The following is a 27,128-nucleotide window of genomic DNA, read 5'->3' as shown; positions in this document are numbered from 1 at the left end:
GTCACCAATTCCAGGTGTTTATACACCAATTTCTGCCATGTGCTTGTGAATCTGTTGGTATTTGATGTTTCCCCACAGAGCCCCTGCTCCTGGAAATGTGAGAACCTTGAAATTTTGGGTTTAAAAAAGCTTCAAGTCCTTGTGGCTTGAGGAGAAATCTGAAGTGTGTTAAAAGTGCTGCCTGTGGATTCACAACCCAGAGAGCTTAAAGCCCCGAGTTTATTAATTTAAAATCTCATTATCTTTAAGAGCAAATTATATTTTCCTTAAAATAGCAGAGGCATAACACCTGCAAAGAGGCAGCAGATCCTTGGTTCTGTAGTGGGGCTGAGAGCACTGGGAGATGCAGAACCTCTCCTAACTGATGAAATACTCAGAGCCTGAAGGAAACAAAGTTCTTTGCTTTGTTTTTAAACCTTGCCTTGCTCCCATTTTTTAGGATTTAGTTCTGAAGGCAGGGAGCCTTGCTGGGAGACCTTGATTCGGGGTATCTTCAACAAGACAAAGAGGTTGCTGGGCACTAATCAGCTCTGCTGGAATGGTCTGTGGCTGTGCTGGCATTAGCATGTGCTCCCCAGGGGCTCCCAGGTGCCTTTGGAGTGAAACACCAAATAAATTGGGGTCCTCACCCCTGTGCAGGCTGCCTTGAAGCACAGAAGCTTGAGATTTATTTCATTTTTTTTCCTGTGCTCTGCGTTCTGCCTTTCCTGCTTTCCTTCTCTTTTAGCATTTCCTTGTTTACAGCAAGGTGAGTGGTATTTACAGCGCCGGGGAATTTGTCAGGAGCTGCATTCTGCTCCTCATCTGTTCCTTGCCCATTTCACAAAGCAATTAGCAGGCGGAGCATGTGAATAACAAACTGTGCTGGAAGGGGCTGCTCAGCCGAGCAGAGCGGCTCCTGTCAGAGCTGACAGCTCCAGCCAGCACGGCCAGGGCCACTGCCAGGGCCAGCAACCGAGCTGCGGGGAGGGGACAGGGATGCACAGCTCTGGGGCCTTGGGGACACTGCTCTGGGCCCTTGGGGACACTGTTTGGGGCCTTGGGGACACTGTTTGGGGCCCTTGGGGATACTGCTTTGGGGCAGGTATCAGCTGTGGGAAAGGAGAGAGATCCACAGTTTTGGGGTCCTTGGGGACACTGCTCTGGAGTGCTTGGTGACACTGCTCTGGAGTTCTTGGTAAGACTGCTTTGGGGCCTTGTGGACACTACTTTGGGCCCTTGGGGACACTGCTTTGGGGCAGGTATCAACTGTAGTGAGAGGTTATGGATCCACAGCTTTGGGGTCCTTGGTGACACTGTTTGGGGCCCTTGGGGACACTGCTTTGGGGCAGGGAGTGGCAATTAGGGACAGGTATCAGCTGTAGGATGAGGACAGAGATGCACAGCTCTGGGGCCCTTGGGGACACTGCTTTGGGGCTCTTGTGACACTGCTTTGGGGTCCTTGGGGACACTGCTTTGGGGTCCTTGGGGACACTGCTTTGGGGCCTTGGGTACACTACTTTGGGGCCTTGGGGACAACACTTTGGGGCAGGGAGTGGCAATTAGGGGCAGGTATCAGCTCTAGGATGAGGACAGAGATGCACAGCTCTGGGGCCCTTGAGGACACTGCCCTGGGCCCTTGGGGACACTGCTTTGGGGTAGGTATCAACTGTAGGGAGAGGTCAGGGGTGTACAGCTCTGGGGTCCTTGGGGACACTGCTCTGGAGTCCTTGGGGACACTGCTTTGGGGTCCTTGGGGACAGTGTTTTGGGGCAGGGAGGGGCAATTAGGGGCAGGTATCAGCTCTAGGATGAGGACAGAGATGCACAGCTCTGGGGCTCTTGGGGACACTGCTTTGGAGCTCTTGTGGCACTGCTTTGGGGTCCTTGGGGACACTGCTTTGGGGTCCTTGGGGACAGTGTTTTGGGGCAGGGAGTGGCAATTAGGGGCAGGTGTCACTTACTTGCTCTTTCCTTTTCCACTGATGAGCTGTGCATCCAAACTCTTAGAAGTGTCCTGAGCTGTTTTAGTCTTAGAATCGAAGAAATAAAACTTTTGTGCTCAGTTCTGCAGCTTGAGATGCAGCCTGGGCTCAGATGGAGTGTGTGACTGGGGGTTTAGCCAGGGGAGAGCTAAAAGATGTGGGATAGCAGAGTAGTGTTTCATAGGCACTTTAAAAAGTCATCTGCAAATATAAGTTAAAATTTCGCTTTGTTTGCATGGGATGTTTCCCTGCCCTCAGTACTGCACCGAGTTTGGATGCTAGAATCAATCAGGGAAGGGTGAACAGAGGGATTTGAGTCTTCTTCAAGTGCAAATGTCTGTGCAAACTCAAACGTGGAGCTGCTACTGACTTTCCCATTATTCATTTATTGAGTGCCTTCCTCTGAGGCTGAACTTGGTACCTCCAAAAGAGAGGAGAGACCATCCTCTATCCCAGGCTTTTGGATACTTGCCAGTCTTTTCCTTCCCTCCCAGGATTGCTGTGCTGCCCTTCAAGCAGCACTTTGCCTGAAAAGCAGGCCCACATCACCCAGCCTGGCCTCCAGCTGGCTTCCCATGAAATAATAATCACAGCATTTAGGAAATGAAACCCTGAGTGTCGCCCGAGGGCAGGCGGGCCCTGCGAAGGGAGAGTGGAGAGTGTTTGTTCAGAGCTGGGAAGCAGCAGCAGGATGGAGCTGAGTGCAGGAGACAGCCCTGAGCCTGATGCTTCCTGACGGGCTCTGGCTGCTCCCTCCATCAGCCTGTGCCCCAGGGAATCCATCCCACCTGAGGCCAGGGTGTAAAGGTGAGGGAAGGTGGGCATGGGACAGCTCTGTGTGTGTGGGTGCAGAGCCTGCTTCAGGATGGATTCCAGGAGTGCCTGTGGGCACAAAGCTCCCTGTGGTTGATCCAGATGTGCTTCTGGTTGATCCAGGTGTGTTTCTGAATTCTGGAAGTGGTTTTCTGGGTGGGAATGATGCTGTGCTTCACACAGATGAGAAATGGTTGTGTTTTCCGGGCTGTTCCTTGCACTTGCTCCTTTCATGGCAAGTGAAAAACGTTTTTCCTGTCCTGCCTGTTTGTTCCTCAGCTGCTGGAGGGGCATGCTTGTGTGTATCAGAACTAATCAGGGCTGTATTTAATTTACCTGAGCAGACATGAGCTGCTGGGCTGTCACAAGCACAGAGCCTGGTGTCCTGGTGCTGCAGTTCAGAGCCTGCAGGGAAGCGCCGTGACCAGCCAGGCCCTGAGTGAGCCCTGATGATCTGATTCCCTGAGCAGCTGGAACAGAGAGGGGGGGAGAAACTGGGTCAGCATCCAACACAACCTTACACTGGGCATTTGCAAGTTTATTTAGTTTTGGGCCAGTTTGAGACTGTCCCTGTGGCCCAGGCGAGGGCTCGGCCCTGTTGGAGCCTGTGTCTGTGTCAGAGGCTCTGCAGCAGCTGTGCCAAAGGCTCTGAGACCCTTCAACAAAGTCCTTATGTAGGATTTGTCATTTTTATAATTGTGTGGTGCTTTGCAATGCTGGGCTGAGCTGCCTGGCAGAGGCTGCTGCTGGCTGGGAGTGCCCCCAGCCCTCACGTCCCTGTGAGCTGTGTTCCTGCAGGACAGAGCACCCTGTGCCCATGTCTGAGTGCTCAGCACTTTCCTGCCTGTGCCCGTGTTCTTTTGTTCAAATTTCAGCTTTTCTATTTTCCATCTATTTGTAGCCCTGCAGTTCTTTGGTGCAGAACTCCAAACTCCACCCACAGTGGGAGCTGCTGCTTCCCCATTTGGGGCAGACACAACAATTCCTCTCCAGGCCTGGCAATCAAGGACACCTCACTGCCTCAGGCTGAGAGATGGAAACAAAAGGGAGTTGGGGGCAGCGAGCTTGGGGTCAATGACTTCACTGGGTGAAGCTGGAATTGGCAGATTGACCCCAAAATGCAAGTGGACCAAACTTATAAAAGTATGAAACCCATGACCCATTGTCCATTTTTGGGGCTTTTTGTCTGCCCTAAATGTACCTGAAGGCCCTTCAATAAATAGAACTGCTTTTTATTCCCTTAATTTTGTCTGTCCTCTGTTTTTAGGCAGCCCAAAAGGCATCAGTGCCACCAGTGAAGATGGACTGAGGTTGCTGTCCCTGCTCCTGCAGCACTGCAGCTCTCCAGGCTGCAGCCAGGCTCTGGGGGGTTCCTTCTTGCAAGAACTTGGGCAGTCCCTCCCCTGGAGTGGGCTCTGCTCTCAGAGGGACCATGACATTATCTCACTTTTGGCTGGAGGTCTGTCTCTCTCTTCCTAGATAGGAATGATTATCTGGGAGACAGAGGGAAAAAGAGGAAAGGATTTTCAATAATGAGAAATTCAGCCAATTATTGAATGGTTTGGGTTGGAATGCCAAGGACAGGGACACCTTCCACTGTTCCAGGGTTCTCAAAGCCCTACCCAGCCTGGCCTGGAACACTTCCAGGGATGGGGCAGCCACAACAGCTTAACAAATGTTACATTTCTGTTTATGAAAAAGCTCTTTGGTGAGCTGGTAGCCATTTAAACAGCTCCCTAATATAGTGCAGTCTCTCAGAAAGGCCAGCAGTGGATTTGCAGTACCTGAGATGGATGAGATGGCTCCTCCGCTTTCACCAGGAGCAATTTATTTACGGGGCGAGGCTGTCAGCCCTGCATGAACGCTGCCAAAGCTGCCAGGTCTGCAGGATGAGCTTTTGTTGGGTTTGTAATTCCAGCTTCAGCCAAAGCAGCCCTGCCTGGGCCGTGGCTTTGTTCTGAGAGGAATGAGATGGTCAAAAGACAGCTCCTGCTCTCTCTTGCCAGCTCGTGCTGCCTGGTGCCTCGTGTGCTTGGCGTGGTGCTGTGTGGGATGGCTTGGAGCAGAAAGGAGAACTGCAAAGGTGGTGTTGCTCGTGCCTCCACGGAGAATCAAAGCCTGATTTCCCTCTTTAGCTGGGAATTAGTTGGGGGAGTGACTCACTGTGCTGTTGAGGCAGCTAATGCTGCCTGCGGAATTATCCTGGCCACTGCAGCTTGGGCTCCTCACTCACTCTGCTCCAGTTGCTCTTGGCCGTATTTAAGATTTGTCATTGTGGTTAATTTTGCTTTGCTGCTTGCTAAGCTGCTGAGGGGATCAACAAGACAGGTGGGAGGAACTGTTGGGAAATATCAGGGATTCATGGCATTTCCAGAATTTCAGAGCTCAACCTGTATTGTATTTGTGAGGTTTTCAGATGAAGGAAGGAATGATGAATTTGATTCCATGTTTTCAGAAGGCTAATTTATTATTCTGTGATATTATATTATATTATATTATATAATACTATTCTAAAGAATACAGAAAGGATCCTTACAGAAGGCTAAAACGATAATAATGAAAACTCATGACTCTCCAGAGTCCTGACACAGCTTGGCCCCAATTAGCCAATAAATCAAAACAATTCATGTGAAACCAATGAAACAATCAGCTGTTGGTAAACAATGTCCAAACACATTCCAAAGCAGCAAAACACAGGAGAAACAAATCAGATAATATTGTTTTCCTTTTTCTCTGAGGCTTCTCAGCTTCCCAGGAGCAAAATCCTGGGCAAAGGGATTTTTTCCAGAAAATATAACTGTACCAAACCTGGCCTAGCTTATGGTCTCCTTTTTTCACCAGGAGAGATCAAATACCACGAGCTTTGGATCTGCTGTCTGTAGCAGATTAATGTTTCTGTTCCTCTGGAGCCCATGGCTCGGAAATAATGACCTGGTGAGAGGCACATCCAAACAGTCCATAGAAAGGTCATGATAACAATTACAGGAGTGTAATAAAAGCAATTAAGTATTCACAGCAGCTTGTTCCTTGCTAAGGGTGGAGATATCCCGTTTTGGAGAGGAGCAGAGGGCAGGCAGCAGAAAGGTGAGGAGCATATTTGATGTGGCAGGGAACGAATTCCCTGACTTGAGCAGGGTGAGTGTCCTTCTCATCCCTGCTCAGGGCCGGGCAGCAGCAGGGATCAGCACAGATTATGGAGAATCCCTCTTGTACGCCTGCTCTGAAGGCTGTCAGGTGAAAATCTGCAGGACTTGATGCTGTGGAGAGGCGGAGATTTCCACCAAACCCCAGTGATGGTAAAAGTCCTTGGGGAGAGGGAGCAGCAGCAGGGTGGTGGAGCCTCCTCTGCAGGGAGGGGAAGGTGAACACCCTCTGTGGCCTCAGCATCTCATTCCTGGGTTGAAAGGAGCAGGATGGGAGCATTCGGGGCTGAATGGAGCAGGATGGGAGCATTCGGGGCTGAATGGAGCAGGATGGGAGCATTCTGGGCTGAATGGAGCAGGAGGGAGCATTCTGGTTGAATGGATTGGGATAGGAGCATTCTGGGGTGAATGGAGCAGGATGGGAGCATTCTGGACTGAATGGATTGGGATAGGAGCATTCCTGGATGAATGGAGCAGGATGGGAGCATTCCTCATGCCACAGGCTTTATCTGCCTCACTGCAGGCCTGCTCCTTCAGCTCTGCCAAAGGGTTTGTAGCCTGCATCCTCTGCTGTGCAAAGGCAAGGTTTTGCTGCCAAGGTGATGGTGTAAGTGAGATTGAAGGCCTGTGTGTGTGCAAAACCCTGCAGGGTTCGAAATGGAAGTAGGAACAGTTGTCCTCAGTCTGCTCTTTTTTTGTTGTTTTATGATTCTCAGGGGGGAATTCTGTGCCTCAAAAAGAAAACCTGTTTCCCGTGCCAAAGGTGAATGTTGGGACACTTCTGGGGGCAGTGACGGTGTGTGCAGGGCAGGATTGATGCCCCAGTGCTGGGTGAGTGGGTGTGTGCACAGCCCATCACCTCCATCGATGCCAGGGCTGAGGAAGCAGGCTGGATTTATGTGCCTGGTGTTTGGATCCACAGCAGAGCTGGAAAAAGGATCCCAGTGCCTGGGTTCTCAATCTCCTGCTAATCACAGCACCCGAGGGGAATGGAGCCTTTCTCCAGTCCCCTGGTGGTGCTGCCCAGGGCTGGGAGGCACAGCTTGGAGTGGAGATAGGCAAGGAGAGCTGTCAGTGCTGCCTGGGGCTGCCAGACTCCTGGTGCTGCTGCTCTGGAGTGCTGTGGGATGTGGGAGCTGCTCTGGGATGTGGGAGCTGCTCTGGGATGTGGGAGCTGCTCTGGGATGCTCTGGGATGCTCTGGGATGTGGGAGCTGCTCTGGGATGTGCGAGGTGCTCTGGGGTGCTCTGGGATGCTCTGGGATGTGGGAGCTGCTCTGGGATGCTCTGGGATGTGGGAGCTGCTGTGGGATGCTCTGGGATATGGGAGCTGCTCTGGGATGCTCTGGGATGCTGCTGTGGGATGTGGGAGCTGCTCTGGGATGTGGGAGGTTCTCTGCAGTGCTCTGGGATGTGGTAATGGCTGTGGGAGCTGCTCTGGGATGTGGGAGCTGCCCTGGGATGTGGGAGGTTCTCTGCAGTGCTCTGGGATGTGGTAATGGCTGTGGGAGCTGCTCTGGGATGTGGGAGCTGCCCTGGGATGTGGGAGCTGCCCTGGGATGTGGGAGCTGCTCTGGAATGCTGCTCTGGGATGTGGGAGCTTCTGTAGGATGTGGGAGCTGCTCTGGAATGCTGCTGTGGGATGTGGGAGCTGCTCTGGGAAGCTCTGGGATGCTGCTCTGGGATGTGGGAGCTGGAGGGACTGGAGTCACACTCCCTGCTACTCACCTCAGGCTGCTCTGTTTGCTCCTCTCCAGGAGCAGCCTCTGGCTCCCTTCTGGGCGGTGGGATGTTTGTTTAGCAGCAGTTTCACCTTTGTTTCTGGAGCCTCCAGCGGGGCTGGGCCAGAGGCAGTGTAATTAAAGTTTGCTCAGACAAAGGCGCTCGGTGACGAGATGCAGTGTTGCTGAATCCACAAGGGGCACAATTAACTGATAAGAGTAAACTAATTGTTATTCATATTAAATTAGGGCACAGGTGATTTGGAAAATCTATAGACACTCCCATATGCTTTGCAATTTTGCATTGCAGATTATGGTTTTATAAGGCCCTTCTGGGATTCGGATTAGAGAGGCAAAGTGTGGAGCTGTATCTAAACTGAACATACTCCTTCCTGATTAACTACATGATAAAAACATAAATGTGACCATCAGAGGATTTATCATTGTTTGCATACTCATTTTTCTTTTCCAGGCACGAACACAACAGGTTTTTTTTCTATATCCCAGTGATTTTGTTTAGTGGCAGCTTGGTAAAGCCAGACAGGGTGACGTGATTCTCATGTTGTCACATAATAGTTTGGAGCTGGAGGTTAATAGCAGGGAATGGGGACATGGCAGGGACATGACTGCCACAGGAGCTGGTTCTTTTGTGCTGTGCCCCCACGCTCTGTGGATATTTGAAGGGCTGTGCTCACCCTGCCAGGATGAGGTGAGGCTGCAAAGAGGTGTAGTCGCTCCACACAGCCTGGGAACACCAGGCTGGAGCTTTTGGAGCAGTTCTGTATCAGGCTCTGTTGGTTTAAAACATCTCTGAAATGAATATTTATAAATGGGACACGAAAAAAGAATCTAAATTGCTTGTGTGATCTTGGGACGTGAGATATTATGATTATTTATGCGCTTCTATGTCTCGCTTTATCAGTTCATTGTGTTGCAATCCCAGAGTGTCACAAGCTGCTCTTGAAGGAGGTTCTCTCTCAGTAAGAGCCAAAACTGCCTGGAGAAGCAGTGGTGGGAAATGTGGGGACAGCAGAGCAGGAAGTGGGGCAGAGGATTTGCCACCAGCCCAGCTGGAGTGTTAACAGAGAGAGAGATGCAGGCTTGGGCTGGCTGCTGAACCTCCTGACCCCTGAAAACAGAGTCTGTGGCTTTTGTCATCCTGAGGTCCCCACTTGGAGTTGTCTCAGCAGAGACCCAGCAATAATTCCTGGCTTCCCCTCCTCCTTCTGGAGCTGTGGCATCCAGCAAAGACAAGAGCTCCTGACCTGGGTGAGGGTATGGAAAGGGAGCTTAATCACAGAGAACGTGGAGAGAGCTGGTGGCGTTTGTTTGCTAAGAGGGTGCTTCCCAATAAATTAAAGCCCCTCAGAGAACATTTTGGGGTGTGATTTAGCACCCTGTGAGCCGTTCTGCTCCCTGAGCAATCTCTGCCTTGGATCCCAGCCAGGATAACGATCGGGGAAAGGCTGGAGCTGGACAAGGAGGCTGGGGATTATTGAAGCACTCTGCCAGCTCCCAGCAGTGTGTTAAACCGTTTCCCCTTGGATGTTCCCCTGAGTTGAGCTCACCTGTGCTGGGTCATCAGCCAAGGAAGAGTTTCTCCCAGGAGGTTAAGGAGCTCCTCTGTCCATGGGGAGCTCCAGGCACAGCTCTCATCCCCCAGGCTCTGAGCTGATGCTGGCTCAGTGTCCCAGCAGGGCAGAGAACAGGGGGCTTGTGTGAGGCTGGGGGCTTGTGTGAGGCTCAGGTGTCTTCATTGGAGGAAATCCAGCTGGAAAAACGCCAGGTTGGTTGCAGGGGAGAGCACCACCTGCTGATACAGCACCACGGCTCCTCTGCTCTCCTCAGCCTCTGACCTGCTCCTGAACGTGCTGTGCACAGCTCTGAAGTGTCCTGAGGGCTGCACCCACAGATCAGGGAGCAGGAACCTCCTCCATCCACTTCCAGAGCCTTGGAGGGGTGGGCAGCACCTCCCTGCTGCTGGGGAAGAAAGTGTCTCCCTGTCTCTGAGCCTGTGGCCCTTGGTGAGTAATGGCCAGGACAGCAGGTGGGTGTTGGAGGAGGTTTTGGCCAGTGTGCAAATGACAACCAGAGCAGGAGCAAGGATCTGTTCCAGAGAGTGGGAGGGACTGGGGGGGGGGGGTTGAAGGGAGCACCATAAACATTGGGCTGGGCGGGGTTGGTAGGATGGAGGGTGAACACAATTTGTTAGTTTGGTTTCTGGGATTGAGCAGCTACGGCCACTGTAGGAAGAAGGGGAATGGTGTTAGGTTGGCAAAGTGGCCAGAATTTGGCATTTTTTCCTCCATAGCCTCTCCCACAACCTCTGGGCTGCCATGCAGGTGAGAGGGACCATCAAGTGACACAGAGGCATTGCTCCATCCTTCTGGATGGAAATTATGGCACGAGGCACCCAGAGCAGCAGAACAACCATGCAAAGACACTGCCCTGACATTTGTCACAAAGACACTGCCCTGGCATTTCCCAAGGCTGGCCTTTGAACCAAGGTCAGGGCTGGGTCTCAGGAGCTTCAGAATCTGGCTGTGCCACTCCTCTCCCATTTCTGCAGGCAGTCCTGTCTCTGGTCTGGCACCACAAGGTGAGGACAGCCTGGGGAAACTCCTGAGGGGAGGTAATTCCTGTGCTCAGGCAGGAGGAGGAGGCAGTGCTGCTGAGATCTCTTCCACACCCACTCCTCCCTCCCTTCAGGAAACATCTGCTGATAACAGGCTGTGGAATGTCCCTGCATGGCTGATAAGAACTGCAGCATCCACTGGGAGATGTGAGCCCAGAGGGAGGAGCCAAGCATTCCTACCTGGATATAATCTGAGATTCTGGAACACCAGCACGGCTTCTCCACTGGATTTCCCAGAGGAACAGCAGCTGCCTCTTCCCCTGGATCTTCAGAGGAAGACTACACCCTTCTACAGGATCCCTGCTCCAGCAGAACCACTCCTGGCACTGCAGGAGGGCTGAGCCACAATTCCAATGGGACTGCTGCCAACACCCTGACCCACAGGGTGTCAGGTTGTGCTCTGACTCTGTCAGTGTTGTTTTAGTTTACTGCATTGTTTATTTGATCCTTTTATTTTCTTCCCTAATAAAAAACTGTTATTCCTGCTCGCATATTTTTGCCCGAGAGCCCCCCACCTTAATTTCAAATTTATAAAATTCGGAGGGAGGGGGTTTACATTTTTTTTCTATTTCAGGGGAGAATCCTGCCTTCCTTAGCAGACACCTGGCTTTCCAAACCAAGACACATACCCTGCTATTTACTGAGGCCTGGCCCTGGTGCAGCTCCCTTGCCCCTCACAGCCTTGGCTGATGAGCTGGGTGCTCACCAGGAGAGGCACCGCTCGTGTCCAGGCCTGGCTCCCAGCACGGATGCTCCCGGCACTGCCAGATGGCAAACACGGGGAGAGGAGAGGAGAGCAGGGAGCTGCAGCTCTGCTTCCTCACAGGAAAAAAGCCTGGAGGAAGCGAGCCTGCCCCGGCTCTGCTGCTGCCTGGCTGTGGAGCTGGGAAGGGCAAGACAGAGCAGGGTCAAGGACTGAGCCCCTGTGGCAGCACAGGGTGTGGGGCTAGGAGCATCCCCTTTAGGTTTGCATGTGTCTCCAGCCCCGTGGAAACAAACCTTACATAAACCTAGCCAGAAGCAGAGCATTAATATTTTAAAAAATGACATTTAAGGTATTGGATGTGTGCTGTGCTCTCCAGCAGTGTCTCTGTGTTTGCGTGTGCGCGCTCACGCTCCGGGCTTTGTTTTCCTTTTATAGTGGATTGTTGTGTGTATGTGTTTTACTCGGGGTGTTTTGTGCTATAATAAGAAGGGGGAGGGAGCAGGGAAATGCTGCTCTGTTTATACACACTGCTGTCAACAGCGATGCTGCCTCTTCCAGACTCACATCCTCTGTGAAGCTCCTGGATCCAGGCAAAGATTTCCCCCCTTCATCCCAGGATCCTGCAGGACTGCCTGAGCCTCTCCTCCCACTCCCCTCTTGCTGGCTCTCTCCTGGAATTTGGCCCAGAGGAGTGTGGCACAGCCCCATCCAGCGTGCAGACAAGTGGATATGTGAGGGTTCAAAGGGACAACCTTGGCAAATGTCAGGGCAGTGTTTTTGCATGGCTGTTCCGCTGCTCTGATCACCAGAAGCAGCTCTGGGTGCGTCATGCTGTAATTTTTGTCCACAGGGATGAAGCAATGCCTCTCTATGTCCCTCCTGAGCTTCCTTGATACTTTTCCCAATGCTTTCCACCTTTGTGAGTCTTCTGAGGCACTGGCTCAGTCTGAAATGTTACTGCTCACCCATAATTTTATGAATCTCAGGTGTAGCACATCTCCTTCCCCTCCCCCCTGAATTTTGATGTGTTTAGATTTTGTGGCAGGAGCATTTTTATGCCTCTTCTCATTTTTTTTCCCACCTGAAATATTCAGTGAATCTGCCCTTTTCTCATTCTGATATGGGCCTCAAGGGACAGATCCCTTCTATCCATCTCCAGCATGCCATAACAGCCTGGGACACGCTGGAAAAGCACCAGGTCTGAATCCACCCGTTTGATCTAAGTGGACATTATGCATTTTTAATAGACATGGAGCTCAGTGAAACCCTTAGTACTAGCTGAGCTGGCACAAAATTCCCAGGCAAGGAGTCTTTGGAGCTGATCTCTCCCTAGGTACCTTGCAGAAAATGAGACCAAGGACAAAAAAAGGCCACGCTCCCTTTGATTGCAGGAGCTGCTGTGCTTTGCAAAGGGGGTGGCTGATCAGGAGCTGCCTGGTTGTGCATGAAGGGCTCTGGGCTGGCAGTCCTTGTTCATCCTGCTCTTCCACAGAGTAGGTGCAGCTTGCAGGGAGAGGCTGCTTCAGTCTCCTTCCTTCCAGCATCACCCTGGACAGTGTTTCAGCGTGGTCTGGAGGCATCATCTCCCTGCTTTGTCCAACACAGGCTCAGCAGAGCTCATATCCACCTGAGGCAGTGGTGTGGAGCCCTCCAGCTCACCCCACTTCAGGAATAAGGAGTGTGGGATCCCTGTCCCTCTGATGATGCAGCTGGGCTTTGTCAGTGGCTGATCATTTGTGGGTGATGTTTGGATTTCCAAACTTCTCAGCGGAAATCTCTGCATCCCCTGGAGATGCACAAGTTAAAGCTGGAGTCTGAATGCTGTAGGTTCAAAACCAAAAGGTCCAGTGAAAATGGTGGGAATCCCTGGTGAGGACCACTGAGGTTGCTCCACGCTGTGGATCTCAGATCCCTGTGTACTCCAGCTTTCCCCAGTCACCACAATGATGTTTTTTTTTTACTTTGTTCTTCCTTTTTTGGTAAAGCATAAGTGAATCTGTCTATACCTACAGGTTTCCATGGCACTGTAACCTTACAGAGAGGGAACAGCAGGGGAGATCTGTGGATCTGTGCACGTCCAGTGTGGAACAGGAGGAGATAAACGGGGGTACTTGGACAGGATTGATGTGGTGGGAAGCAGCTCAGGACAGGTGAAAGGTGCCTCACCCCCAAGCTCAGCAGTGACTTTTGGCTCAGGTTAAACTGCCCAGCTGGCATTTGGAGACACACTCACCGTGCTGTTCAGCCAGCTGGGAGAGATCTGCTGCTGAGCAGGGTCAGCTACTAAAGGGCAGGGTCAGGAGACAGGACCTTTGCTCTCCCTGCCCACTCAAGCCCTGCCTCCTCCAAGTGATCCCCAGGGAGGAAGGGAGCATCCCTGTGGTTCTGTGCATGGACAGAGGTCACACACGGGTCCTGTGTGCCTGCTGGGCTGGGTGCAGATGTCACAGCTCAAGGGCAGTCACATCCAGAGCCTCCTTCCCATGGGAAAATGCTCCTGCTGCCCTTTGTCCAGTGCCAGGACCCTTGGGCAGTGCCAGGAGGGACATGGTGGTGGGTGAGAATGGCTGAGCAGGGCCATGGGAAGGCTGGTGCTGCACAGAAGGGGAGTGGGATGAGGTATAAGGAATGCTGCCCACTGCTCCCAAAGCCTGGCTGGGCCCAGCTGGGAGCCATCAGCACAGGCACCAGCAGAGAGCAGCCAAGGGGGCTCCTCTGAAGAGCTGGAAGTGGAGCTGAGCTCTGCCTGCCACCCTGGGGGCTGGAGGGGGAGCTTTGCCTTGCACCCAGCACATGGTCACCTTCCGAGCTTCCTCTGAGCAATGCTGAGCCCCCTCGCCAGCCAGAGCTTCCCCATCCCATGCATGCCACCCCCATCCACATCCCCATCCCATCCCATCCCATCCCATCCCATCCTATCCCATCCCATCCCATTATCCCATCCCATGGATCCCATCTCATCCCCATCCCATGGATCTCATCCCATTATCCCATCCCCATCCCATGGATCCCATCCCATCCCATTATCCCATCCCATGGATCCCATCCCATTATCCCATCCCATCCCCATCCCATGGATCCCATCCCATTATCCCATCCCATTATCCCATCCCATCCCATCCCATTATCCCATCCCATTATCCCATCCCATCCCATCCCATGGATCCCATCCCGTTATCCCATCCCATTATCCCATCCCCTCTCCTCTCTCCGTGAGCCGGAGCAGCGGCTCCCCGAGCCCGCGGCCGCAGCCCGGTGTGTGCTGAGAGTGAGGAGAGCAGAACCAATTCCTCGAGGGGCCCTTCCCTGGCTTTCCCTGGCGGCTGTCGCAGGGAGCGGTGCCCCTGGCGGAGCGGGATGAATTGGTACAGACCATCAGCAGCGCAGGTCCTCCTCTGGCAGGGAGAGGCTGCCGGCGCTGCTCTGGATACAAAGCAGCCACGCTCTGGCTCCTTCCTCCTGCATCCCGCTGGCCTCCTCCTCCTCCTCTTCCTCCTCCTCCTCCCTGTTTGCTCGCTCCCTCCCTCCCTCGCTGTCTTTCTTTCCCGAACGCCACGCTGCAGAAGGCAGAGCTGCGAGCCGGGGCTGCGCGGAGCCGGGAGCTCTCCGGGGCTGCTCCCGGGCGAGTGAAACGCGGGCAGGGATGCCATGAAGCAGCGTCGTGGCTGCTGCCTGGATTAAGAAAGAAAACATTTTAAAAAAAAAAACCCCAGACACACCGAGAGAACCACCACAAAGCCGGACGCAACAAACGAGGAGAAAAGGGGGGCGAGGAGGAGGCGGAGGCTGCTGGGGGAGCCCGCTCGGATGGGCGAGGAGCCGCTTTGAATCGTGCCTCTGTTCCCAGGGATTAGAGCATGAATGGGAGCAGCTTCCCGGCCACGATGGAGACAGAAGGCGGCTCCGGCTGTGCGAACCAGGTAACTCTCGCCTCCCGCCGCTGCATGGCTGAGGCGAGCAGGACACGGCTCCTTTATGCACAGGGTGTGTGGATGCAGCGGGCAGGGCACGGGAGGAAGCAGGGGACGCTCGGAGCGGTTTTTTCCCACCCCTCGCAGCGCACGGAAAGGACGCAGAGCGGGTCGGGGGGCTGCGGTGCTGGAGATCGCTTTGCCCCCGCTTTGCTGAGGACACCGAGCTGCTTTCCTGCCTCAGCGGGGATGCGCCCGTGTCTCGCCTCCAGGAGCTCCCAGCATCGCCCTCCCAGCCCGGGGCTCCCCTCGGGGACCTCAGTGTCCCCTCAGTGTGACAATTAGGGGAGGGAGGTGAGAGGCCACCCGGAGTTGCTTTTCTCCCCCCCCCCCTTGGTCATCCTCTGCCTTTTCTTCGCACCGGAGAGGGATGGGATTCAGCAGGAGGGGGAACTGAAACCGCTTTCATTCGTGCCAGCAGTGCTGGGAGCCAACTTTGAGGCTGCTTAAAGGGAAAAGCTTCCCAAGTGCTGTCTTTTGAGGGAAGAGGAGATGGCTGAGCAAGGCTCTGCCATCTGAGGAGGGATGGATCTCTGTGTTGTGGTGTGGAGTGGGAGGGGAGGGGATGAGAAACAGTGCTTGTGAGGGAGAAAGTCAGGGCTGATCAATGAAGCTGCCCACAAATGATGCTTTCCTCTCCCTGCTGGGCCTCTCTCTGACTCAGTTCCTGGGTCTCTGACCGTGAAACTCCGAATTTCTCTCAGTCAGAGCGCACAGCACAACTTCAAACAGTGCTGGGAGGTGTCTTTAGCCAGATGTTTGGGAAAGCCCCGAGGAGAGCCCGATGTTTGCAGCCGTGGAGCCCCATCCCAGTTATTCCCAGCGAGCAGAGCTCCTGCCTGGCCACCCCTCACCACCTTGGGCAGGATCTTGCTGCTGCAACATCCATTTGCTCTGTGCTGTCTGCCACATCCCCCTCCTCCCCTTGCCTCCAGGGGCTGCTTGATGGCTGCTGGCATGGGGTTAGGAAGCATTTGCTTTGATTACTGAAATAATGACGTGTCCCAGAAGTCCCCACTGGTGCGAACACATCCTGAGCCCCGGCGTGCCATCAGTCTCTGTAAGAGCCTGCAGGAACATTCGGGGAGTTTGTGGCCCAATGTGAGGGACTGGCAGAGACTCTGGAGTCTCTTGCACTGCTCTGCACACACTTGGATTTTTGGTGTCCCTGAGCATCCACCTCAGTGAGTGGATTCACCAAGATTTGGCTGGAAGGTCACAGGGGCTGGGATTTCTTGGCTTACCTGGCAGAGATGGGACTGAAAGGGTGTGGAAAGGAAAATGGAGGCACTGGGGAAACGATGGGGAAAATATCTTCCTTCTGTGTGAAACTCCAAACTCTGGTTTCTGTGCCAGCCTCAAGGAATGCAGGTGATGTTCTGGTGAAGGAATTCAAGAATGAGGAAGAATATTTCTCCCAGCAGGGTTAATTCTGTGGTAGGGGGTTTGGAAATGGCCAAAGCCAGCAGGACAGTGGGTGCTGCTATAATGGGAAGGCAGCTGATCAATAATTTTCTTTTCCTGTTTGAATATTTATGGGTGTGGGGAAGGCAGAGGAAGAAACACTCAGTCAGTGATGTTGGCTCTGAGTACATTCCCATTCCAGCGGGGGAATTTCCCATTTCTCCATTCCTGGGGAAGTGCTGGGGGGTTCCCAGCAGAGCCCTGACAGCTTCAGCAGGAGCTGGCTGACCCAGCAGGGTGCAGAACAGGGGACACAAGTCTCAGGTTCTGCTTCTCTGGGGCAGAAAAGCCACAGGGTCTCCATGAGGGTCTCCCTCAGTGCAAGAGTCCCCAGGAGGAGAGATGCAGAGCTTTCCCACGTGGATTCCCAAAGTTTCCTGACCCATCAGGGTGGCTCAGAGTGGCCGGGGCTGTCACCCTGTCTGTGTCACAGCTGGCACAGTGCCTTTGTCCTCACCAGGGCAGTGCCACCACAGCCCAGCCAAGCTCAGGGATGCTGCATTTCCTCTTCCCTGCCTGTTTGTGGTGCATCTTTCTGGGGTTTCTCTGCAGTTGTGCCCCTCTGGAGGCCAGCAGAGCTCTGAGTGCCTCCAGAGTGCAGGGCTGGAGGGGTTTTAGCATCCTCAGCCCTGCTGCATCCTCCTGGCAACCCTCAGGGAGATCTGGCCCAAGCTCACCAAGAATCCTTCCAGGACTGAAGTGTGAGCACACACTCTCCCCTTGGCCAGAGCTGGCTGTTCCCTGCCAAAATGCTGCTTCCTGAACCCAAAACAGGGCATCTGCCCCTTCAATCTCTTCCAGCCCTCTCCTGTTGCCACAGCACAAGCCTTGGGAAATGACAAGAACTGTCTTAAAAAGGGACACCGGGGCAAATGTTGCATTTCATTCTTCAGTGGGTTTTTGCAGACTTGCCTTTTGAGATGATTTTGCGCTCTCTTGCCCTTGTTCTATTTCTACTGGCTCAAAAAAAAAAAAGTTGTGTAAAAAAAGCAATTTTTAGTTTCTCCGACAAAACCCAGTGGGCAGATCTGAATCCAGAGGAGGACAGGACGTGGTCCTTTCTTGCATTTCTGTGCATTTTCTCTGGCAGGGATGAGCAGTGCCAGAGGCTGCCCAGATTCCAGGGCTGCTTTTCAGCAAGATCCCTGACTTCTGGGGATGCAGCAAGCCTTGGTCAGCATCTTCCTCTGTGGCCATGCCCTCAGTGGTTTCCTCACCCTCCACTTTCCCTGCAGGCCTTCATTTCCTGCCTCGAAAAGCTCAGTGGGCTGCAGCTGTAAGTTGTGTTTAGCTGGAGGAGCATTTGGAGGAGCTTTGAAGTCTTGTGTCCTGCTGTGGTTGCCAGAAACTGATGCCTTGGGAAGGATGAGCTAAAACAGAGACTGGACAGAGTTACAGAATTAAAGCAGGGATTTATTCAAAGGATCTCCTCCATGGATGCACCTTGGGCAGCCCAAGAGCCCAGCCAGGGCTGCACCCAAGATGAACCCAAATGGTCCCAAAAGGAACGCAAGATGAACCCAAATGGTCCCAAAATGCACGAGCGCTGCCGGGGTCTCTCCCTGGGCTCAGCTCTGCTCCATGTGCACATTGCAGTTCAGTGTCCAATCCCAGCTGCAGCCCCTGCAGTCCCATCCTGCTTGTTTTCCTCTCTCCAGCCCACGGGGTTTGTGCTCCTGGGCTGAGATTTGGATCATTTGTCCTTGGTGCCCAGCTGGAGCAGGAATTGTTTTGTCTCCCTGCTCTGTGCAGAGCTCACCATCCCCTGACATGAACCCAGACCCACACACTAAACAGCACAGAACCTGAAAAATAGAAAAGCCAAAACCATCAGCTTCAACCCACCGCAAGGCAAAGCTCCTTCTGGGATCCATGTCCTTGGAAGGTGCCTCTGCAGTGGCTGCTCTGTGGGTCCTTTTTCTCTGTGATGTGTTGTCTGCTCATGTTCTGCCTGTGGAGATCCCAAATCAGCCACCTGCCCGTGCTTTGCTGCTGTGTGGCAGGAGGAGTGGCCCGTGCCAAGCACGAGGGCTGAAAGGTGAGGATGGACTCTCCCTTTTCCTTCTGCATTCCTTGACTTTTTGTGTTTGGCTTGTCCATCAGGGCTGGATTCACCCCCAGGAGATGGTGAGGGATTTGCTGAGCAGAGCCCGTGGGGTGGGGCCCATAATTATAATTTTATAATTAATCTCCATCTCCTGCTGGAGACACAAGGACCAGCCCCAAGAGCTGTCAGTGGCACAGGTGTGAGTCACTGTGGAATACATCCTGCTCCAGCTGGGGTGGGAACTCCACATCCCCAGGGAATGACAGAGTGGGCAAAGAATTCCCAGTGCTGGGGGCACATCCTGCTCTCGGTGCTCTGTCCCAGAAATTTAGCCATTTCACCCCCTCCTACCCTTATCCCTCTCCCTCTGTGGGTTTTTTGTTGTACCAAGTGTCACTTCCCAAAAGATATTGTTCACAGGCTCAAAAAATGATTCCTGGGCAGGAATACACCTTGGAGCACACTTTCACACTCATTTTTCCATCCTGGAAGTGAGTTCCTTCCCCCTGCATAGTTCTGGGCAGGAATAGATCTTGGAGCACACTTCCACTCTCATTTTTCCATCCTGGAAGTGAGCTCCTTCCCTCTGCACAGTTCTGGGCAGTAAAACACCTTAAAGTAGATTTCCACATCCATTTTTCCATCCTGGAAATCAGTTCCTTCTCCCTGCACAGTTCTGGGCAGTAAAATACCTTAAAGCACACTTCCACTCATTTTTCCATCCTGGAAGTGAGCTCCTTCCCTCTGCACAGCCCTCTTCTCACTCTGTTCCTGCCCTGCCCGAGCCTTGAAGCAATTTCCCAGCTGCAGTGGTGCCTCTGAAATCCCTCCAGCTCTGCTCTCCCTGTGAGCCATGGCCAACACAACACGATATGCCTGGCTGTGACAGCAGAATAAATAGGAAATGCTCGAGATCCCCCTCCTGCCTGGATCTGAGCTGTTTTCCTAAAGCCAGGACAAGAGCTAAGCTTCTGTCTAGGGATTTTTGTGCTGTTCTTGAAGAGCAGTGCAGAGGGAATTGAAAGCTGTGGCTCAGAGGGAGAAGTCTCACCCCCAAAAGGAGAGGAACCCTTTGCTCCAGTGTTTTGAAGATTGGGGTGTCACCTCAGGTAGGTTCAGCTGTGATGGAAAATACAAATTTTCAGGGTGAAGCTCATCTGATCTAAGAGAATGAGGCACACTTCACTCTCTGACAGGAGACAGAAGCACGGGATTTCTCTCTTGCTGGACATCATTCCTAAATGCCCTGCAGGTTCCTTTGCAGATTTGGCACCTGAAAGGCAAAAAAAAAAAAAAAAAAAAAGGTTAATCCAGGAGAAACAACCCAAGTCTGCCTCACCTTCCACTGAGCTGGAAAGAGCCCCGGAGCAGAAGGATGGATGCTGAGGCTGTGCTCTGCATTTCATGAATGGATGAATGTAGAGACACAAGAGGGGATTTGGAGGGGATTTGGAAGCCTGCTCCAGGATTTGTCTGGCACACAGAGCATTTATAATACTTCCAGCATTATCATAACATAATGCCAGGGTGATTTGGGGCCCACTTGGGCTCTCAGTGAATAAAAAGCAGCACTTGTGTCACCATCAGGGGCACAGGGATCTCACTTTGGATAGCTGGAGTTTGCATGGTCCAGATTCTTGTCCTGGTGGCACCAAGCAGGGGCTGAGATGCTCTGGTGTGCTGCTGTGAGGGAGTGGGGCTGCTGGAGGGCGTGTGGGTGCCCCTGTGACAGTGGGGTGGGTGCCTGGGTCACCTCCCCTCGGAGCTGGCTGTAAAATTCCACCTTGGATTTCACCCTTTGCGTTTTCCAGCTGTTCAGGAGCTCCTACAGCTGAGGAGGAAATGTGTCCCAATGGGTTTCTCTTCACAGAGGTGGCTCTGTGAGGGCCAGGACTCCATGTCCTTGGCGGGGGGATCCTGCTTTTTAGGGAGCAAAAGCAAAGGCTGGGGGTTGACACTGCCCTGGCCCCACAGGCTGAGTGATCTCCTGTGGTTTTTCCAGGTGAATCACAGAGATTGTGACACAGAAATTAAACCTGGAACCATGCTGGGATCAATGAATCCAAGGGAACTTTTTCCAGCTTCAGCTCATGTGAAGCCTCATCCACCCATTAAAAAACAAAACAAAACAAAACAAAACAAAACAAAACAAAACAAAACAAAACCCAACAAAAACTAACAAAAACCAACAAACCCCCCCCAAAACAAAACCCAAAAACAAAACAAACAAACAAACAAAAAAACCCAAACAAACAAAAAAAAAACCTAACCAACCCCAAGAGAACCCAAAGAAACTCCATAAAACCCCATCACTCTTCAGCCCTGTGGTGTGAATTATTCCTCTGGAATCATCTCCCCAAGGCCTTCCTTGCACAGCAGAAGCACACCAGAGTGCTGCAGCATTTCTGGCTGCTCCAATGCAGGACTTGGGGTTTTTTTGTGGTCTGCACTGGAGTGTTTTGTGTTTTTAGGAGGGCTGGGGGTGCTCACAGTGCAGCGAGCCACACACAGAGCTCCGTGTCCCAGTTTGTGGCACCAGCACGGGAGCAGCAGCCCTGGCAGGATTCCCTGCCTGGGTGGACGAGGGGCAATGCTCAGAGAAATCATCCCGGGTGTTCACGGGGTCCAGCCCCGGGCAGGGGTCGGCTGGGGTACATCCTCAGCAGCACATCTGGATGGAGGGAAGCAGGAGCTGCTGTGTGCAGCTGGGGCTGGGTGTCCCCTGGCCTGTGAGGGGTCCCTGCCCATGCCCCCTGTGCCCCCTGTGCCCCCTGTGCCCCCTGTGCCTGTGGGGAGCTGTCACTGCAGCCCAGGGGCCAGGCTGGGCTTTGTGGAGCGGGCAGGAGCTGAGGGACCCTGAGGGACATCGGGGATGATGAGGGGAGGCAGGCAGGGCTGCTCCTGCTCAGAATAAATCCCCCTAAACGAGGGATCCACTCTCCTCTCCCTGAGCTCAGGCTGGGAACCAACCAACCGGAGGGATTTTGTTAGGCTGGGTGCAGTACCTGGAGACTGTTTAGGCTCATGAATAACTTGATATTTCTCCTGAATAATAGATGCACGTGATGGTTGCTGAGAGGCAGAGCTGTGAGGGGGCTGGGTGCCTGAAGGAGGGAGGGAGGGACAGGGACTGAGGCAGTCCTGGGCTGAGCTGGGGGCTGGAAAAGGGGCAGAGGTGATGTTTGGGTGTGAATGTGTGTGACTGAGGCAGAGAGGGGGCCTGGCTTGTATTTTTATGTCCCCTGCAGCCAGCAGGAGTATATAAGCATATATTTACATAAAAATATATAATATAATGTGTATATATTGTATTATATCATGTATATATAGTATATAATATTGTATATTCTATTCTATAATTACTTTATATTACATTATATATACACTACATATATAAATATATATTATGTTTCTATAAATAATATATAAATATTGTACATTATAATGTATATAATGTATATTGTAATTGTATATAATGTGTATATACACACATAATACATATATATGTGTATATATATGTGTGTGTATATATATGCATTACATTACATATGTATTATATTATATAATACATATGTATTTTATATTATTAGTGCAATACAGCACTGCTTAGCTTGGGCTCTGGGGCTGGGGAAGGTGAATATTTTAAATTTTCCGAATTTAAAACATTCTAGTTTATTATTTAAATTTTTATTTTAAAAATATTTGCAAATATTTGCCATTTCTCTGCCTCCAAGAGGGGCTTCCATGGCTGTGTCCATGGCAGGGAACCATGTTTAAATCAGAGGTGTTGTGAATAAATCCCAGCACAGTTTATGCTGCGGGTCAGCAACCCAGGCCATGCCTGCCAGGGCAGCTCTGGGACAGCACAGAGGCAGCACCTGAGAGCTGTGGGGATTTTTGGGAGGCCCTGGCCGTGCTCAGGTCAGCAGGATGCTGTGAGAGGCAGCACCTGAGAGCTGTGGGGATTTTTGGGAGGCCCTGGCCGTGCTCAGGTCAGCAGGATGCTGTGAGAGGCAGCACCTGAGAGCTGTGGGATTTTTGGGAGGCCCTGGCCGTGCTCAGGTCAGCAGGATGCTGTGAGAGGCAGCACCTGAGAGCTGTGGGATTTTTGGGAGGCCCTGGCCGTGCTCAGGTCAGCAGGATGCTGTGAGAGGCAGCCTCTCTCTTCCTTGAGAGACAGCTTTCACCTGACTTTCTAGTGGCACGCTCTGCTTCTAATTTGGGAGAGAGGGAAGGATAATCTGGCACAAGCCTGCCACCTCTGAAAGGCTGCCAGCCAGTTTGTGGCACTGTCTGCTCCCTGCAGCCCTGAGATGCAGGAACATTCCTTCCCTCCTGCCATGCCTGGCTCCCGAGGAGGCTGCAGAGCTCAGGGGAGGCTGCTCTGGGTGCTGTGGGCTGGTAGGGACAGCCAAGGGTTTATTCAGATGGGCTCTGATCCACTTGGATGGACAGCAGCTGGTTAAGGAGATTGGAGTCACAGAAGTCGCTGCTGATGAATAATTCTGCCAGTGTCTTTCTTATAATAGTGTCACATTCAGCAGGCGTGACTCGGACATATTCATCTTCCCAGAGCGTGCAGCTCCTGGAGTGACCTTCTGTGAGGCTTTGGAAGTGTTGTCTTCTGTTTGTCACGTCGAGAAGCATCGGTCCTGACATGATTTTTAGCAGGGATAAAAAATTATGAGTGCTGAAATGGGGAGTATTGAAAAGATGGGTTGAAAGCTGTGTGGAAAAGGACAGCTCTGAGACTGGGAAGCAGCGTGGTGAGGGCTCAGCTCACTCTTGGGTGGCCCAGTTTGAAGCCTCATCTCCCTTGGAGTTAGTTATTCTAAGTTATTAGTTCCTTTAACTCTGAAATTCTCCCAAGTGCAAGCAGGCAGAGCTCAGAGAGGAGCACAGAGAAGGGGCCTGGCGGGCACAGCTGTGAATAAACCCCCTGTGAGGTGAATCCCCAGCAGCAAGGGGGGTCTGCCTGGATCCTGCAGGTGGAGATGGTGTCTCTGCCTCCAGCCTGGCAGGCTGGCCTCAGGAAAGAGGGAAAATGGCAATAAAAGGTGCCTTTCTATAAATAAAGCCCAAAGGAGGGGAGGAGGGGGAGCTGCCAATTTCTGCCCTTTGTGGAGGCTGTGGCATGGACAGGATTCAGGAATTGCTGTCAGGTGCTGGGCTCAGGGAAATGCTCACCATAAATCTGTCCCTGCTTTGGGGTTTTGGGGGTTTTGCACTGGCAGGACATGTGTGGGAGGGGAGCAGGGGGACCTGGGTTCTGTCCCTTGGCTTTGGCAAATGTGACAGCTGTGAAGCTGCTGGTGGCAAAGGATTGGTGGCACTGCCCTGAAGCTGTCACCCCACACATGTACCTCCTTCCTTCCACCCGTTTGTCTTCTGGAAATGCAGCCAGCACTGTTCCTGCCTTGCCTGGCAGCCCTTCTTTCCTTGTTCCAGAAGGCTCTAAAGACAAGAGGCTCAGAGTTAATAAATACCTCACCTGAGAGCCTGGGTTGTCCCAGTCCAGAGCAGGGCTGGGACCCGGGCTGGGACCCAGAGCCTGTGGAGAGGGGAAGAATCCAAAAGTGGGATGGGATCAGCACTGCCCCCTCTGCTGTGCTGTGGGACACTTTCAGCTTGCAAAGCTTGGGGTGCTTCCCAAAGCTGTGCTACACTGGGTAGATGTGGGAAAAGGGCATCAGGGAGTGCAGGAATCCTGTTCCAAAGGCAGGATGGGAAGCAACGGCTTCAATGTGCTGAGAACCAGCACACGCAGAGAGGCTAAGACAGAAAATTATCGTTTCTGTCAGCATGAGGGAGGAGCAGGAGTGCCCAGATGTCCTCCCTGGTGTGCCACATCCCCTTTTCCATAGCCTGCATTTCCCAGGCAGCCCCAGTCCCTCGAGCTGCAGAGTGTCCCCATGCAGCACCTTCAGAGCCCAGCCAGCTCTGCTTCCTCCCTCTCTGTCTCACCATCATTTCTGCTCTGGCTCATTATCAACTGAGTCAATGAGTTTAGTAACTCATGTTTTTACAGATTAGTCATCTATAGGAATGACATTTGAAAGACTGACAGCCCCAATCAAATCACAAGGGCTGCTCTTGTGCTTGAAGATAGTTGTTTAATTTAAAAAAAAAAAAGGTAAAATCAACCTGACTAATTGCGTGTGGTACCTTGAGATGCAGCTGAGGGAAGTACAGACGTGGTCCTAGGAAGGAGGGAGCTGCCAGGCTGCTGGGTGTGGGTTGGGCAGGCCTGAAGGGAGTGAGCTGGAGCTCTGTGGATGTTCCCTTAGCCCTGCTCCCTCCTTGGGCAGGGCCTGATCTCTGCCAGGCAGGGCTGGTGACAGTGGTAATAATAACACTGTGATTTGCCGGGTTGATTTCAGATGTGCCATAATTACTGCGTGATTACAATATTCTTAGAGCAGCCCTTCCAAGCCCCCCCGGCTCCTCAGAGCTCCCCAAGGGCTCATCTGGCACCTCACCTTGCAAGCAAAGCCTGCAGGGGAGTCTGGGTGTCCCTCAGGCTGTGGCAGGTGAGGGCTGTGTGCCCTCAGCCACCTGGAGGTCAGAGTTCCCTGCTGCTCAGACTCTCTGGGGGAGGTTTTGGTGGCAGGATGGTGCTTGGCCAAGCAGGACAAGCTTTTCCAAGGGCTGAGGATGCTCCTGGGAAGGGCAGGGGGTGGGGAGTGGTGCTGGCACTTGGGGATGCTTTTCTTCCTGTGACAACCTCGTGCTCACTGAGTTATGAGGTGTGCACTGCTCAGCTTCACCCTGCCTCCAGCTTCTGCTTTGATGCCTTTTTGGGGATTCTAAAACAGAGGCCAGACAAAATTAAGAAAATAAAAAGCAGATTTATTTATTGAAGAGCATTCAGGTACATTTAGGGCAGACAAAGCCCCTAGGGGCTACACCCAAAAAATGGACAATGGGTCACAGGTTTCACACTTTTATGTCTGGACCATTTGCATTTTTGGGGTCAATCTGCCAATTCCAGCTTCAGCCAATGAAGTCATTGACCCCAAGTTTGCTCCCCCAACTCCCTTTTGTTTCCATCTCTCAGCCTGAGGCAGTGAGGTGTCCTTGATTGCCAGGCCTGGAGAGGAATTGTTGTGTCTGCCCCAAATGGGGAAGCAGCAGCTCCCACTGTGTGTGGAGTTTGGAGTTCTGCACTAAAGAACTGCAGGATTACAAATGGAAAATAGAAAAGCTGAAATCCTAAGGCACCAGTTTGGCTCCTCCATTTCTCATCCAGATCTGGATGGGCTTGGACCTTGAGTGATTCTAAATTCAGGAGAAATTACCTTCTCCAGGCCATGGGATTGGTGAGAGCTGGGCTGTGTCAGTGTCGGTGCCTGTGCCATCGCTGTGCTCAGCCCTGAGCTCCCTGAGCCCTGAGATTCCTGGCCAAAAGTAGGCAGCTATTTCCATCTCACCTCCAGAGCAGGCTGAGGTGAGCTGAGCCAAAATAACTCAGCCACAGGGAAGCCAGAGTCAGAACCAGGCTGGGGTTGGAAGCTGGACAAGCCTGAACATCCATCCTGTGCCTTTCCCTGCAAGAGCCAAATCCCATTTCCTCAGGCAGTGCTGGAACTGCTCCGGGTTTATTGGATTGGCACAGGGGGTTTGTGCTGTTGGAAGAGAAGGAGGTTCCCTGCCAAACACCTCTCAAATGGAATGGGCCAGGTTATCGTGGTGATGCCTTGGGAAGGCTGGCCTAGAACAGGGCTGGACAGAATTACAGAATAAAGCAGGGATTTATTAAAAGGATTTCCTCCATGGATGCACCTTGGGCAGTGCAAGAGCCCAGCCAGGGCTGCACCCAAGATGAACCCAAATGGTCCCAAAATGCACGAGCGCTCCCTGGTCTCTCCCTGGGCTCAGCTCTGCTCCATGTGCACATTGCAGTTCAGTGTCCAATCCCAGCTGCAGCCCCTGCAGTCCCATCCTGCTTGTTTTTCTCTCTGCAGCCCACGGGGTTTGTGCTCCTGGGCTGAGATTTGGATCATTTGTCCTTGGTGCCCAGCTGGAGCAGGAATTGTTTTGTCTCCCTGCTCTGTGCACAGAGCTCACCATCCCCATAATATGAAGATCAGACCCACACAGTAAACAGCACAGAATGTGAAAAACATAAAAGCTAAACTTGAGGCATCACTGACATGTCAAAGGTTCCCAGGCAGGCAGAGGTTCCTGTTCCTTGGGGAGACAGCTGGTGAGCAAAGGATGATGAGAGCACCTCGTGGAGCCCTGTGTGCTCCTTTGAGCAGGCCCAGCAGGCTCAGAATTTGGGCAGGGAGCAAAAATCCACAAGGGAGACCATTTAAAAATGACCTTCCAAGCAGGGTGTGTATGTTTGTGGCTGCACTAATGGGCTGCAGGACTGCAAGCACCAATTGATTGGGCTGCAAGCTGCTGAATTATAGCTAGGCATCTGCTTAATCATGCCAAATTCCCCGCCCCCCCACTTCCCTTTCCACGCTATGGCATCAAAGAATCAATGTTAATTCCTCAGTCCCATTAGTGACTCCTGTGTGGGCACCCAGCACTGAGCAGGGATCAGGATTTGAGCCTCATCCCTTTAAAGGAGCCATCTAACGGGGATGGGAGCTGGGAATTTTCTCTCTAAGCTGATGTAGTGGCTGATTTCTTGTCCAGCTGCTGAGCCGGGAGCT

The 27,128-nt window shown here is 52.5% G+C and overlaps 1 protein-coding gene across 4 annotated transcripts in view; it reads left to right on the top strand.

The window, feature by feature from the left end:
* Nucleotides 1-14,834: 14,834 nt before the first annotated feature.
* The window catches only part of B3GAT1 (beta-1,3-glucuronyltransferase 1), a 40,507-nt gene continuing 28,213 nt past the window's right edge, over nucleotides 14,835-27,128 (top strand). For 3 of the 4 annotated variants that reach the window (XM_064397921.1, XM_064397920.1, XM_064397919.1), the window contains exon 1: nucleotides 14,880-14,900. The gene's annotated coding sequence lies outside the window, so the exon portion shown is untranslated. Of the gene's footprint in view, nucleotides 14,901-27,128 lie in introns of all 4 variants that reach the window. The other variant, XM_064397923.1, reaches the window with a different exon arrangement.

This window comes from Passer domesticus, chromosome 23 (genome assembly GCF_036417665.1).
Source record: "Passer domesticus isolate bPasDom1 chromosome 23, bPasDom1.hap1, whole genome shotgun sequence".
In the NCBI taxonomy this organism is placed as follows: domain Eukaryota; kingdom Metazoa; phylum Chordata; class Aves; order Passeriformes; family Passeridae; genus Passer; species Passer domesticus.
This window is presented reverse-complemented; position numbering and strand designations above follow the sequence as displayed.